Source organism: Pezoporus flaviventris, unplaced genomic scaffold, assembly GCF_033815535.1.
Source record: "Pezoporus flaviventris isolate CSIRO_AGI_PZ_B2104156 unplaced genomic scaffold, CSIRO_AGI_Pfla_v1 ptg000013l, whole genome shotgun sequence".
Taxonomy (NCBI): domain Eukaryota; kingdom Metazoa; phylum Chordata; class Aves; order Psittaciformes; family Psittacidae; genus Pezoporus; species Pezoporus flaviventris.
In genome coordinates, this window is record NW_026892561.1 from 3,056,337 (window position 1) to 3,073,077 (window position 16,741).

The following is a 16,741-nucleotide window of genomic DNA, read 5'->3' on the forward strand; positions in this document are numbered from 1 at the left end:
TGAATAAATGGTTTTGTGCATTTCTTCCATTCAGACTAGGCAAAAAACAGTTAATCAATGCAATGCCTGAACCATATTCCACGAAAATAGCCATCTGCAGGTTGTATGAATGTTGCAACCTTTCTGAGCCTCAGGCACCTTCTTATACAACACATTTTCATTACACTCTAAAATGCAGTGATGCCATCCCACAGCTCTGCGAGGATGTCACACACTGCTTGTGGTTTAAATGTTAAATACCTCTCCCCAGCTCCTCTCAGTTAGAGATGCACCCACAAACCAGGGCCCTCCTGGCACTGTGCAGATGGTTGACGGCTTTGTTGGAGAATAGTAGGTGCAAGGAGAGCATCACGAGGCAGCAGCTTTCATGATGGGTAGTTTTGGATGCTTGTTCACTCATATCAGATATTATCATCATATAATGGATGTTTGCTTGTTGGGGTTTTCTGGGCTGATTTCAGTGATATAGGATCAGTACAGCGGATTTATCAAAGCATAAGTTGATCTGCATTTGGTATCTTCCATAAACACTTGTGGGAACTGTGAGGGATGGACAAAATCTTTATGCATCTCTTTGCTTTTCAGTGTTTACCTATTGTTAATGGTAAACACATTGCAGTCTTGCTTTTGGGGATTCATCTCACATCTAAATATCTGAAAAGCAGACCTTTGCTCCAAGACAGACACCTGGGTCCTTTCCAATAGCAAATGGCAAGTACACATGTTGCTACAGGGTGAAATATCTCTCCTGGGCCAGGATGAATTGGCAAGTGCAGGTTGCTGTTTATTATTTCCATTGGCTACAGGAGAAGGGTGGACAAATAGCTGAAGCCAGCTAATTTTTCGGTAGCTAAAATAAGGTGAGACAAATCTGCCCTTTGCCGCTCTATCTGTTGTGTTTTGCTTTTAAAAGACCTGCTTGGTTTTACAAAACATAAGCAAGATTCTTGCTTTCAGGACAAAGCCAGGAAGACTAAAGCAACTTCCTTCCCCTACTGGCACATTGTTATTCTTCCCCAGCCATCTACTACCGGCTTTTTAACCTCTTTCCGGCAAAGCACCTGGTGGTGGGTACTCTGAGGTAGCTCCTGGATTGAAATGAACCTTCACATGGGTTCGAGATGCAAATTCAGCAATTCTGATTGAAAAGAACACCAAATCATGCACAGAAACACTGCTGGAAAGTTGACAGTTGTCTCTTCCTTGCTTTTCCTTAACTGCTAGTTTGAAAGAACATCCTCTGCTGCAGAGAGCCAGTGTAAAACCTGTGTTGAGCTGTTGTTTCCCTTGACTGGCTTTTGCTTTTGACATGAGAAACACATGCAACCCCTTCCTCTATCTAGCGCTCTATTTATGTGACAACCCATTAGCAATCCTTGACTATGGAACTGCAAACTAAAAGGGGGCCCTAGCAATTAATATCATTGCTATCAACTATGCAGTGAAGGAGAAAACCCCAAGTCTTTTAAAAATAAGAGACTACTTTACCAGTAGTTGTTAACTGCAATTAAGTTGTAGGTCTCTCAGAGAAATCCATAATAGAAAGCCACATGTTATAACCCATACCAGATGCTGGGAGAGACACTGCCTTTTACACCTATTTGCTGTGTTGGAACTATTGTGCTTGTACAACAGGATTTGAGCTGAGGGGAATGCTTTGGATGGGGTTTTATTTGCTAATGTAAACTTGAATTGGCCTACGTTGGGGTTTGGTTTGGTTTGGGTTTTTTTAAACTAGAACATTGTATGATTCCATCTTACTGTCTCACTTGTATTTACTTCTTTCTGCCTGAAGACAAGCGGAGAGAGCTGGGGAGCACAGCACCACACCAGGGCAGTTCTTTGCTGGAAAACAGTGACATTCAGAACTGCTCAGGAGTTTTACCGGCTCCCCAGTGAACAATGTGATCCAAAAAGTATTCCAAGAGGAAATACAGGGAATTAAAAGACAGCTTCACCAAGCAAACTTGTAGAAATTACTACAAAATCTGAATCAGCAAGTTGTGCACAAACATGGTTAAGCAGGAGACCTGTCAGTGTAGCTCTTGTAGAGAGAAGATTCCTCACAGATCTGTGCAAGCTCCTGGGAGACATACCATGGCAAAGCATTTAGTAATCACTTCCCCAACCTCACTACTAACAGTCCAATGTGCTTTAGGACCTGGGAGCAGCACAGCAGGGAAGTGGTGCTAGAAACCAATGGGGTCAGGTGGAAGGAAGGGAGGGAGGGTAACACTGCTGCGAGTGGTGCAAGCTTAGAGTCAAATGTAAGAAAGTGTTAAGATCAGGGGTCCCAAAATACACTGGGGTAGGATTGTATAATGAAGTTACCACATGGACATGATGAAATCATATAAAGTCACTGAGATCATGCTAAAGAAACTAGAACAGTGAAATTAGTTCTTCAGCTTCTTAATGTATTCTTAACTATCCATGTATCACCAAGGCTCATATGTGAAAGGATGCTTTCATTTTATGACAATACGTGATTTGTTAGCCAGCCTACTCCTCTGCTCTCTGGCAATTTAGGTTAATGGCATTTACATCTTTTCTTTGCTGGTGATGAATCCCAGCAAACCTAGAGAATTTACGTATCAAGAGCCAGTGGCTGATGTACTTAGGGAGTAACTGGAGAGCACTTGTCAGTGGTTAAGAGTGCATGACGCAGTGGCACTACTCAGGCTTTACAACTGGATGCCTATTCTTGCTGTCTTTTGGCACATCAGAATGGGACTTTCTCAGCTTTTTCATCAGTGCTAAAATGGAAAGATGGTCTCATTTGTTAATTGTCTGGGAAGGGATGAAAAACAACATTGCTACAGTTTTGTTGAACAATTTGGTTTTCACGATCTACATATCCGTATTGCCAATCAATTCACGTTCCCAGCTGTCCTTCACATTCCCCGTGGATTTACTTCACTCCAATAATTCAGCATCTTTTAAAATCTGACTTGAATAAATGATTTTTTTCCCTCAACTAATTCTTATTGTTTGAAATTTGGAAGCCAGATATGACTTAGTATGTCACTGATACGCCTCGACATTCTTCAGCTTTCATTTGGCCACTGGGGAACTCTTCAGTGGCTGAGTGTCAGGTTTTCATTACATGGCTTTGTTGAAATATGGTTCTATGAAAAACTGGTTTATTTCCATGCTTTACCCTTCTGAGCCACATAAACAAAACTGGAAAACTGAACTGCTATTGGAAAAATGGTTATTGGGAGACAACTTGTGTACAATGGCAGTTCCATGGACTTTTTGTATGATGTAAAGATCATCCTGAGGGAGTTCTGATGACAGTTTCTCTGATAATTGGGATGTATAATTAGGATATATTTCATTTAAAGAAAGCACCTAGCAAGATGAATTCTGACTCCAATCACATTAACCAAGATTTTCAGTTACGTTCAGGTATCTGGAGATGCAGCAAAGTGCTTAACTCATGTGCTTTAGTGGAGAAGTAGCCTACAGTCTGTTCTATAAATCTCACTGCAACTTCCTTAAGGCTGGTCCTTCTTTCTTTTCTTTTCTCCAGCTCTCTCCTCAGCTCTGTCACCCTGTGTTTCAGACTGGCTGAGAGCCATACAGCTATGACAGCACAGTCCTGAAGATGAGAGAAGTGCAGACACCAGTACAGAGTCAAGGCTTCACTAAACCATTGTTTGGAGATGATACTTTCCTAGCAAGTGCAGTGAGATCATGTCTGCTCATAAAAAAGTGTAGGCAGACCATTAGATATCAAGGTAACATCAATTACTCCTCCGAATTGCTGGCACACAGAGCGAAGCAGAGATTAAAAGCAAATCTGGCCTTAACACTGTTTATGTGTTGTGCTGTTCAGGGCTCAGCAAATGTTCTCATCCAGCAAACCCATGGGGAATCTACTTAGCCTGTCTATGAGGCCCAAACCCATAAATTATTGCACTAGAAATAAGTAGCAGTGAAAAACTTCAACATTATCTAATATTGTAGAGCTTTTTCTCCAGAGAAAATAGTTGCTACAGGAATGAAACAGCTCATGGATATGTGATGGCAAACAGAACCAGGGCTTCAACGAGTGGTGTCCCTCAGGGATCAGTGTTGGGACCAGTCTTGTTCAATGTCTTCATTGCTGACACGGACAGTGGGATTGAGTGCGCCGTCAACAAGTTTGCCGATGACACCAAGCTGTGTGGTTCAGTTGATACCCTGGAGGGAAGGAATGCCATCCAGAGGGACCTCAACACGCTTGTGAGGTGGGCTGATGCCAACCTCATGAAGTTTAACCATGTCAAGTGCAAGGTCCTACACCTGGGTCAGAGCAATCCCAGGCACAGCTACAGGTTGGGCAGAGAAGAGATTCAGAGCAGCCCTGAGGAGAAGGACTTGGGGGTGTTGGTTGATGAGAAAATGGACATGAGCCGGCTTCAGTGTGCGCTCGCAGCCCAGAAACCAACCGTATCCGGGGCTGCATCAAAAGGAGCCTGACCAGCAGGTACAAGGAAGTGATCCTGCCCCTCTACTCTGCTCTTGTGAGACCTCACCTGGAGCATTGTGTGCAGTTCTGGTGTCCTCAACATAAAAAGGACATGGAACTGTTGGAACAGGTCCAGAGGAGGGCCACGAGGATGATCAGGGGACTGGAGCACCTTCCATGTGAAGATAGGATGAGAAAGTTGGGGCTGTTCAGCCTGGAGAAGAGAAGGCTGCATGGAGACCTCATAGCAGCCTTCCAGTATCTGAAGGGGGCCTATAGGGATGCTGGGGAGGGACTCTTCATTAGAGACTGTAGTGATAGGACAAGGGGTAACGGGCTAAAACGTAAACAGGGGGAGTTTAGATTGGATATAAAGAAGAAGTTCTTTCCTGTTAGGGTGGTGAGGCACTGGAATGGGTTGCCCAGGGAGGTTGTGAATGCTCCATCCCTGGCAGTGTTCAACGCCAGGTTGGACGAAGCCTTGGGTGGCATGGTTTAGTGTGAGGTGTCCCTGCCCATGGCAGGGGGGTTGGAACTGGATGATCTTAAGGTCCTTTCCAACCCTAACTATTCTACGATTCTATGATTCAAGTACATATGAAAGATTTTAGTAAGTCAACCTAGTGGGAGCTCCCTTTCATTTTCTTAGCCTGCTGTGCTGATTCCAGCTTCCAGCTATGGATTGTACTTCTCTGGAGTCCCTGAAGAACACTTCTGAACATGTAAGCTAGGTGGGAAACAGGGCATTGATTCTTATCGATCCCCCATTTACACCTTCATCTTGGCTAGATGAAAGCATCCCTTGCTAGCAGTACCCCTCGGTATTTTCCAGTGCTGGTCCTGTACTGGAGAGCACAGAGCAGCAAATGCCATCCATCTTCCCTAGTACAAAACAAGGACAAAACATTTTTCAGTTTCTTTAGGTGAACAACACAGCGCCTTGGTAATGAGTAGTTTGGGGATTTCTCATTCTGCCAGGTTTAATGAATACTACTGATGTTGAGAAACACTGCTGTGAATAGCTGAGCGCTGCTGTAGCTGTTTATCAGTGAACATTTTTAATCTAGTTAAGGAACAGTGCACTTAAAAAAAACAGTTTATAAAGCAGTGCTGGGTAAAATACAAGTTTGCTTAAAAACCAAAAGGAACACAGGGGAAAACTATTATACATAGTATTAACTTGAAGAATTTGATCTTCAGACATCATTATCGTCTTTGGGAGGCATTCTTTAGCATTTTAGTACTGTTAATGCCACGGTATTTGATCAGTTTGCATAGTAACAATCGTATGTTAACACACCAAACAGTTCTGCCCTCTAATGTTTCCTCCTAAGATTTTTCTCCTAAATCTGTATTCACACTGGTACCTTCCTTAAATAGGAAAGTAACAACAACATAATGGATTATCTCAAGTGAAACCAGGCTGGTCCCAGTTTTTACATGAATTCAAACCTTTTCCCAGGTATTTTGCATTTTTGTCTACACCAAGCTACCAATCACATAAAGCAGCCCAAAGCCACCCCTGAAAGTACAATTAGATGCTTACAAAAAGCATGAGATTTTTAAGTAACTGCTTATGCCATTGGGTTTTGATGGGGGTTAAGACCCAAGCATGCAGATTCATCAGCCCTCCCCACCAAAGAGCAAGCACTGTCCATTCTTCTTTTGTCTCCAGAAAAATGCTTGTTATAAATCTGGGATTAAAGCCAGGTGTGGTCACAAACAAATTTGGGAAGGTGAAGTAACTGTTATTTGCTGAAAGTAATTGCTTCCTGTTGTGATTACCACAGCAATTAATGTAATTCTCTATAATACTATAGGGAATAATAAAGTTACTGGAGAAGAACAGCAAACAAATCCCTTTGTCTGCCCTAGAAAACAGATTAGTACCAAACCTAGTTTGTTATACAGGCAGCAAGAGAGATGCACTGTCCTTAGCATTTCACTTTTTTGCTTTTAAATGCTTGGCTTAGTCAAAGTTATGAGACACAATTAGGTTGTTGTCACTTAGCAACCATAACTGGGTTCGGGAGCAAAGCACTTTGGAACAGACAGTACCTGACTACTAAACAATACCATTACAGTGTACCCAGGACCACTCACTTCTGCTTAAAAACAGGGAGATGGGGGCACAGGAAGACAATCAAAGTACTTTTAAAAAGTGTTCATATTCTATTTTTCATGCTACAAAGTTTGCTTTATCTTCCCCTGATTTCCCATGATCCTATCAACCAAACAGATGTGCTTTCATTGAAGAGATGTTTGAAACAGGAAGGACACAGGTAAGCACCTAAAGCTGTCTCAAGGCATTAGGTACCAAAACCACCAAATTAAACTGCAATGAAACAACTACATACTGCAGATGTCCAGTGGACTTCTCCTTCTGTATGTTTACATGTATCACTTAGGTGCTTTTGAGTTTCAAGCAGGTACTTAAGATGTCCTTCGATGAATAGGAAGTTATGAATGAAAAGATTATTACTGTAATTCTCTATTTCCTGTAAATTATGGGACTTTGGTACTTCAACAGTGGTAGACACATTGGGGACAAAGATACTATTTATTTGTAAGAAAGTAACTAATTTTTCCCTCTCCCCAAAATATCCTAACTCAATGGATTTATAAGATGTATTTAAAAGACATGTGGATGTGGCACTTAGGGACATGGTTTAGTGATGGATTTGGCAGTGCTGGGGGAATGGTTGGACTCGATCTTAAAGATTTCTTCTAACCTAAATGAATCTATGATTCTATAAAAACCACACAGTCTTTTCTCTGTTTGCTGTTGTAACATGCTGGAAGGGCTATGGTAAGGAGTACGGGGAAAAGGACTGCGTAGCACCAACCATACAGAGTGAACATTGTGGCCCAGACCTTGCTGCACACCCACAGTACAAACAATTAAACATGTGCTAAGAGTTATTTGAGAAAATAAAGAAGACAGAAAAGTGACTAATTTAGAAGAATCACAATATTTAGTTAAGACTCAAGGCCCAGCTCAGACATTGTTCAGACACATTCATACCAGGGACTCTGAAAGAATCAGCTTACACCAGGGCACACAAGGGCAGCATCAGGCCCCTTCAGCTCTGACCTGACAAAAGCACTTCTGAATCACAGATGCAGAGTGGGAGGCTCAGGGCCTAATCCAAGAGTGAGTCAAGTGTGTATTTTCCTAGGAGCTTAAACACACACTTGAAATATGTTGGACAGATACTACAGGAGCTCCCCATGGAAGAAGCCCACTGCGGCTGGTCTCCGAGCACTAATGGATGAGGAGGCTTTTGTGCTGATAGACTAGCATCCAGCTAAACCATTCTGTTCTGGCAGACTGGATAGATAGAGCTGGAAATAGCTTGGAAGTAGCCAAGTATTTCTCATTACTTTTTGCTGCTGAAAAAAAAAATGGAAAATGGAGGAAATTAATTTGCTGAGGCATGTGATGCTTGCCTGGTTGTCCTTAAGTCTTTCGTTCAGCCCTAGTACACAGCAAAGAAAACTGTATGAATGATTTCAGTGAGGGTTCAGTTCTCCACTTGTCACACAAGGCTTAGCAAATCTGTGGCTGACTGGAGCATGCTGCTGCTCTTTGGGGAGCAGCAGTTCTCTCCTGCCACATCACTTTGCCTCATCTCTGGATCATTCCCTGGAGGTCCAGCTTTGCAAGCGTCATGTGCCAGGGATGCAGGTAGGGAGCAAAAAGGGAGTCAACCGATATGAAGTGGAACCTGCAGCTGTGGGGCCTTGGAAACCAAAGAGCAATTGCCTCCCCTCCAAGCAGCTCAAAGCAGTAAGCAAAAGTGACCCAGAAAAGCCAGATTCCTTCCCAAGGCCCTCATTGTACCATCTCTAACCCTCTATCCAGCCAGTGCTTGGTTAAATACCAGCTATGTGCATCCTGTGAGTATTTTAATTCTTTACTACCCATCCACAGCTATTGTACCCGCTGCCCTGTGCTGCTGGGGATCCTTCTCCATGCTGAGAGGCCTGTGCACTTCCATAAGCCATGAAGGTCAGTGTCTCCTTATGGAGCAAATGACTTTGAAGAGTGGGAAAGGGCACAGCAGAAGCCTAAGAAAAAATGTCTAATGACACTCTTAGGCTTCAGAATATGATGCTGAGAGTCCCTGTGAACCGCAGTCACAGCAGTCAGAAGCGATCATTTCAGTGTAAACAAGCAATATTCCTTAAAGCTGCTAACACTGACAGCTAGTGGCTCCTTAGGATTTCCAGGTTTCTGTGTCTAAAGTTCATGTGTCCTGAAATTAGTAAAAGATCCAACAGCATTCTTGGCATGTTAGACACACCTCCCTTATGAGGAAAGGCTGAGAGAGCTGGGCCTGTTTAGCCTGGACAAGAGATGACTGAGAGGGGATCTTATCAATGCATACAAGTATCTTAAAGGTGGGTGTCAAGAGGATGGGGCCAGACTCTTTTCAGTGGTGCCCAGCAACAGGATAAGGGGCAATGGGCATTCCTGAAACACAGGAAGCTCCATCTGAATATGAGGAAGTACTTCCATACTTGGAGGGTGATAAAGCACTGGAACAAGCTGCCCAGAGAGGTTGTGGAGTCTCCTCTGGAGATAGTCAAAACCCACCTGGGCATGACACTATACAACCTGCTCTAGGTGAAACTGCCTTAGCAGGAGAGTAGGATTAGATGACCTCCAAAGATCGCTTTCAACCCCAACCTTTCTGTGATTGACATTTAAATTGCTTCTAATAATGTAACTGCACCACGAAACCACTTATTGCCTTATGCTAAAATAAGAAACAATGATTGTGACGATGTTTTTGTTCTATTAAGAGATACTGTCAATAGAGTACCTCTTACCCAGATAGGGGTTTAAATTTAAACAGGGGAAGTTTAGGTTAGATATAAGGAAGAAGATCTTTATTGTGAGGGTGGTGAGGCACTGGAATGGGTTCCCCACGGAAGTTGTGAATGCCCCATCCCTGGCGGTGTTCAAGGCCAGGTCAGACAGAGCCTTGGGTGACATGGTTTAGTGTGAGGTGCCCTTGCCTGTGGCAGGGGGGTTGGAACTGGATGATCTTAAGGTCCTTTCCAACCCTAACTATTCTATGAGTCTACAACTCTTCCCTTTAAACTTATGCTCCTCATTAGCACAAAATAGTGATAATCACTGATTTAATTCTCAGGTTCCATTTATGCTTAACAATACATTAAATCTATTCCTTAACTGTCAGAGAAATGTAGGCTTCTGGATGCTTCCTTCCAGTTCCTTTCTTAAGCACATGCAGCATTCCTGCTCCCTAAAACCTTGTTCTACAAAAGACTGCTATGGGGCTTTGATACTGTGGAATCATATTCTTCCTAGACAGCAGACTGGGAAATCTGTATGTTACCCAAACATTTGTTAAAATATTCATATTCCAAACAGGTTTCCAGACGTACCTTAAATCAGAGCATAGATTCTGAAAGTTACCAGGAATTAGTCCAACATTTTCCAGTCAAACCCCATAGTTTCAGGTACTGGAGTGAACATTGTGTTCCCAAAAGGGAACGGTAAATTGGAAAAGTGCAAAAGTTAGGAGAGGTATAAGCCAGAAGCCAAAATTCCAAATACTTTTCCCTGAATCATCTTGCGCTGTGAGACTTGACATCTGCACAAACACTGTTCCCTCCTGAGGCAGAAACAAGGAAGAATTTGACATCTGAAAATAGCTTTCCCAAGAATCTTTCTCTCACACTTCTGTTGCCATGTTAGACAATAGAAAAAGTACAGAAGTGTGGGAAAGTTTGGGTGTGAACACCTGATTATGTGTCATGCTGTTGTGTGATGTGCCATTAAAAGTTAGTCACAAGGGTGACTGTAATGCAAGTGTTGCTGAGTATGATGGTGTGAGCTTTGGAAGTTGCAGAAGGAAAACAACCTGCACTGAATTCTTTTGCTACAGCAGCACATCTGCATCCCCTCTGGATCAATAAGCCCTTGGTGGAGAATCTTTTTATCTCACCCAGTCCTTCTTTCCTCTTTCTTTACAAGCTTTTCAAATAGCACAAGAAAAGAGATGCCTCACAACTTTGTTGTTGCACCTCACAAATGAGGCTTGTCCCAAATGAACCTGAAGCACAGGATTTTTTGCAGATTCTGATAAAGCAGAACCTGGCAGGCTATCGCCCAGTCTTCGACATGATATTTCAGGATAACTCTACAGATTTTATTCCTAATGTAAATGACCAAAAAGAACAATGCCTTCCATGGGTTTTCTGTAGAAAGAGCCCTTTCTAACTGCATCTTTCCCTACTGTGCATGCTTGTAGCTCTTCTGCTTCCCTTTTCCTGTATCCACTGGATGGGATTAGGAGTGGATGCTGAGCACCATTCAGACACAGCCCAACGATCTGCCAGTGAATTCATTCTATGGGTGTTTGAATTCCCCAAGTATAACTTCCAGATTTCATTTACTCCCATTATATCACTGAAAGAGGGCTGCACTTCCCTTATTCTCACTCCTGGGATACTTTATGTTTCCTTATGCTATTCCAAAAAGGCATGCCAGCTGCACAAAGCATCATGTTTTGTAATGGTTTTATTTTTGGTTGGCTCATAATTAAGTTACCTGCTGAGTTAAAGTATTATTCCACATCTCCTGCCTAACACCACAGAGGGACTGCTCAGTGCAACCATTTTACCACTTCTTTTGTTATTCTTATTTAAGGTACTGTGGTATTCTGGATAAATTAGAAAATGACGTTATTGAAATAATACTGCTACCACTGAGGACTCTTCAGCTCCTCATACCACTTACTGTTGCCAAGCTGATAAATATGAAACACCGCCTGTTGATAACCTGCAAGGAACATTATTTTCCTCAAGTGGAACAAGGTCTCTAGTTGTAATGTATTGAAGGGACCTTTACCCCAACTGCCACCCATTAACATGCTGATCAGCAGCAAAGTGAAGAGTCAGAGCCAAAACTACAACCCCAAATACTAGTCCAAACTTGAAGGAAATCACTTGCATGTTACTCACCAGTAAGGCTGGCACAGATTCACTGCAGCTTCATGATCTTTCTGTTTCTGTCTTTTCTCCACAGAGCAGATGACATTTATGTGAGAGGTATTTTCCGTGCTGACTGGGTGCTTTAAATCCATACAAAGCAGAAAGAATAATAGAGACATCAGTGAATCAATCAGTGAATCACCACTCATGAATGAAAAGTGGAATCAGAGAGGGGAAGAGGGTGCAAGAATTAGAGATTTCCCCTGCAGAATGCCAGCCCCATCCTCTTCTACCTCCCTCCCACCTCCCACCCATGCCAAATTGCTGCCAATAATTAACCCAGAGATTCACTCTGCTTTCCCATGAGTGACCTGTACTTCTACACCCCCCCACCCCCCCAAATGATCTGATTACTCCATCTTCAAAAATGCAGTTAATACACCTGAAAATAGTCCATGATCATGTACTACACACAGTATGATCATGTACTACACACATTCCTCTCTATAGGCCCATGCTGGCTGGATACATTCCCAAGTATCTGCCTACTTCTAAGCTCCAAGGCCTGCCAAAGCAGAGTGTGTATCTGAGTTGGCCAAACACTAGGTCATGCCACTCAGGCTCCTGGTCACTTTAAAGTTTATAGCTACTTATTTTCATTATAGTTTCATCCTTTCTGCTTATTGCCCTATTAATGGAGGTGTGCTGCAGGTTTGGGATTCATATTCACATCTGAGAGGGAACGGCTTCTGTATGAGAATGGTAGTTTAACTCCCCATGGGTGGAAAGGGAAGCTTTCAGAGAGGATTGGGTTTACAGTGAAGGACAGATATGCTTTGATTTGCATTGTGATCAATTACTCTGTATCAGATAAATTACATGTTAGACAATTAAATGCAGTAGGGATTTTAAGAATGAAATTTTCACATTCTCAGACTGAACACTCAGATTTCTTGCCTGGGAAGAAATGAGATGACCAATGCAATTTAGGCACACCATTTTTGCCTCTAACACAAAATGAACATCCCTAATGTGTTGGCTTAGGTGCATTTACCTCCACATTTTCTCAGCAGCTCAGAACATGAACGCAGCTCAGATACAGGCAATGCTATGCAGGAGGTAGCATGCTATTTTTTGCTGACTGCTCTTTAGATCTCCATTCTGCAAAGGGCTAAGTGCTCTCAAGTCTCCATCTAGTCAATGAGAAGTGAAGTTACTTAACGTGTTAGACTGTATCTTACAAACTCTCTGCTATACAATTGCCTTGAGTGAATTCTGGCATTTTCCCTCCACATAACCAAAATGAGAAAATGTTGCCAGGACATGATTGAAACTCAAGAGCTGCCAGAAGGAAGTTTGAGTGGCCTGAGTTCACAGCCTGGCTCTTGTGGGATGAGTAGGTACACGAGCAGTGGTTGCCTCTGGTCTGTTAGTTCTAGTGCATTTCTTTTCCATCTGTGCCCCTCAGACTCACACTGTTGTCATCCCCGTGGCCGTGGTGTGCAGTTGTCAGACTCTGAGGCTGAGAACAGTGTACAGGAGGACTGAGCTGAATTTTTCATGATGCTGATATCAAACTGCTCTCATGCTCTGGCAGCTTTGTATGAAGAGGTCAGTAGACATTCAGACAACTGCAGGTTCCCCAGCACAGGGAAACAATGCACTTGCTGGGACCTTCTCTGTCTTGCAGAGTTACTTTTTAGCATATAGAATTATGTTTTTCAGCACACCTCTCTCCTGGGATCCAACAACTGCAGATGAGGCAGCCAGTTCTGTTCTGCTGCTTTGCTGAAAGAGAGAGGGATGTGATAGGGAAGAGAAGGAAAGTGCTGTTTGCCTCCAGCCCTTCTGCTGGAGTAGAGGTGGTCTACAGGGCACCATTCTCTCCATGGGCAGAGATGAGGAAAGAATGAAAAGCAAGGCACAGGAAGACCACATGAACAGCCCCAAATGAAGCATGAGGTTAGTATCATGATATGGATATGTCATGATGGTGTGTATATATATGTCTCTCTAAAATCACAGTCCTATCACAGTATAGTTGTACCAGCTTTACCACCAGGTTGTGCTGAGTCTCAGTATGTTGATACTCAGGTGCAGAGGTAAGGCTCTGTAGGACACATGTACCCCTTTACCCAGCTCCTCAAAAGATTTAACCAGACCTCATATCCTTTGCTTTCCCAGCTTCTGCCTTCCCATGACAATGGAGAAAAAGAAAACATAAGAAATATTGACAAATTACAGGATCTAGTAACTTGCCCTTTAAAAGAATCATATTACTCAGAGGTACTCTGTACCTGTAGTCATTAGAGACAATAACTTTAGCAATTGATTTCTCAACTGTGGCTCAAACTATTATCATTACTTTTAAAACCCAGTGTACTGCATGAATACCAAATGTATTTATTGGAGTTACTTGATGTCTCCCATTAATTGTGAAGAGAGCCTGAATTCACTGCCTTTGTCATAAATAAAGCCATTTATTTCACTGGAAATATCTGGCTTTTCATTCAATATGAAGCACTTAGATGCAACCTCATGTGACCTTAAAGTCACTGCACTTTACCTCTCAGCATCATTAAAATAAGAAATAAGGTACTTATCTCTGCTTAAAAATGCAAAGGAAAATGATTCAGCTACAATATTGTTTCCTTTGTAGAAATGATTTTGGGTGAAAGATCTTTTTTAGGAATGTCAAAATGCAAAACAATACTGCACTGAAACAGTAACAAGTTCCTTTACTTCTTTAAAAAGCCAAATTGCATGAATTCTCATTCTTCCTTTCCCTCCCCTCACTTCTTTGCACTTAAAAAACATCATTAGCAAACCCAGTAACAGACTAAAGGGTGCAACCAGCCTATAAAGCTCAGATGGGGTGAAAAATTGAATGCTGAAACTTTGCAAACAAGTTGCTCTGAGTCAATTTTCCTGCAGCTGAATCTATGCTCTTGTCTGTTCCCATTTCCCACAGGTACCTATGGAATTGGCAAAGTGAAGTTTCTCCTAAATAACTTGCTGGTATTCAGCATGTTGCTTTATTTCCTCTCCTATAACTGAGTTGTGCTGGTTTGACATTTTGATTCAGCACTGTAAAAAGAGCAGACTCAATTTACTGAAATTTCTGTCATTGATGCATTTAGGAAAAAAAATACTGATTCAATTTTGCAGCACATCCATTAAGGGAAATGTATTTACCTTACTTTTGTTTGCAGAACCAAGTAGTCATTCGTCAGGAATAAGAGGAACATCTCACTGCTCCCTGGAATAAGTCATAGCTTTGGACAGGGATGGTTCTGACCCGAGGCCTGGTTTCCACAAAGTTTTTCTGGTTTCCCAGATGGAGTCGTGTCCCATGGCTATCTGAAGGCCACCTGCAGAGCCATTTTGGTACTCTCTTGGCTCTGAGTACATGAACATCTGAAGGGTTTCACACTGTGTGAAAGAAGAGGGAGAACAAAGAGGTAAATAATGTCAAAGGACCATGTTATTGCAGGGTGTTACCACTGGAAACCAGATTACCATAGTAAACATGGGAATTAACAACACATAATGTTCTTCAGCCAGCTGTCTACCCTCCCCTACTGTTTCCCTCTAATTCTGGGGACAATTTTGCACACGCTTTTAGAAGTGATACCAATTTTGCCTGAATGAGGGCTCAGGATGCTCATGGCTGTCCAATCAACAACCCCCTAACCCTGTGCACAAGTCCACCCACAGCCTGAAGAACCCATTTTCTCCCAAAACCTCTAGGTGACACTGCCTGACCCGGCTGTTGTAACACTCAGCACAGTTGATGGAGCAGAGGAAAAACATTATGGTCCTTAATACCCTACTGCTACCAGCTTCTCTTTAACAGGGAGGAAGGAGAAGCTGCGTTTTGTAGGAAACTTCAGCTGGTGTATCCTGAAACATCATCTGCAAAAATGGGGCTTATATGCAGCTCTTTGTACTTACGCTGTTTCCACTGATCAATTTCAACACTGTGCTGCTGTTGCCATCAAAATGTACTCTTCTGTACATAAAGAAAGGCTTTTCAGGCTCTTCAAGTTTTTTAATGCTTTGTGTTGCTGTTGCCATCAAAGTGTTCTCTTCTGCATATAAAGCGAAGATCTTCAACAGTTTTTCTAAAGGATGCAGATTGAAAAAAGCAGAGGAATAATGGAGAAGCCGAAAAAGATGTTTCTGAATAGCAAGTGTATAACATACCTAAAATTGAAATTTTATTACATTGGACTTCTGGATTCAGAAATACTTGGATGGATTCTTCCCATACAAAGGCACCTTATACAGATGTGCTCTACAGACACACACACACACATATATATATATAAATTAGTTATCTCTACCTCTAGACCACACTCTCATGGTCACTAAGGAACAACAGAATGACAGAAAAGGGAAGCTAAGTGCAATAATCCTGTTGACCACCTGCTTCCACTGATCAACTCCGGAAGTAAATGGTGGCGGGAACTCAGACACATCCTGGTGTTGGTGGTTCCTCAGATCAGGTTATCAATTGTTTCAGTTTCTCAGCGTAGCAGAGATCTCTTTGTTTGAACCAGAAATAGCTTCATATGGCTGGGAACTGACTCTCCTGAAACTTGTCCATTGCAGAATTACCTCGTCCTCTGCTTTTAATGCAATATATTAATGGATCTTTATCCAACTATTTAGTATCTGTTAAAATATAAAGTCTACATATGTTTTTTCCTAACTTTCTAAGCTTCTAAACAAATAGCTGAGAAAAGAACAAGCAGCTCTTCCACAGACACCCATAAATTGACTACAACTCTGACCATCTCCTGTAATAACTTCCAAAGCTATTCAACAAAGTTTTGAATTCCATACCTCAAATTAAGAGAGATGGGATTTGTGTGAGCTTCAGGTCAAGAGGTGAAAATGTGAAAGCTTCATTTGTATTCCCAGGAAGTAGCTGGATCCTTATGCTTTCCCTGCCTCATGTTCTTCAAAACTTGAAGAAAGGAACAATTGTGATGCTCTCCAGCATTTGTCAGTTAGGAAAACAATTCAAACAGACATTATTTTCATTCTGTGACACTGAGTTTTCTGTGGTCTTTCTTCCATAATTTAGAAATTGCAAAGGCCAAAGCTTTCAGGAATTATACTTAAATAACTAATTATTAAAGTCACTAAGTACTTGATTGATATTGAGGGATCATTGAGAAGGTATTTTCTGCTTAGACACAAAGTCAGTTTAAAGATTACAAGTAAATAGCTAGTTATTACTATTGAAATATCTAGGGAATGGTAGGGATGAGAAAAGTAGAACACTGTGGATTGAGCTGCCACTTCTGC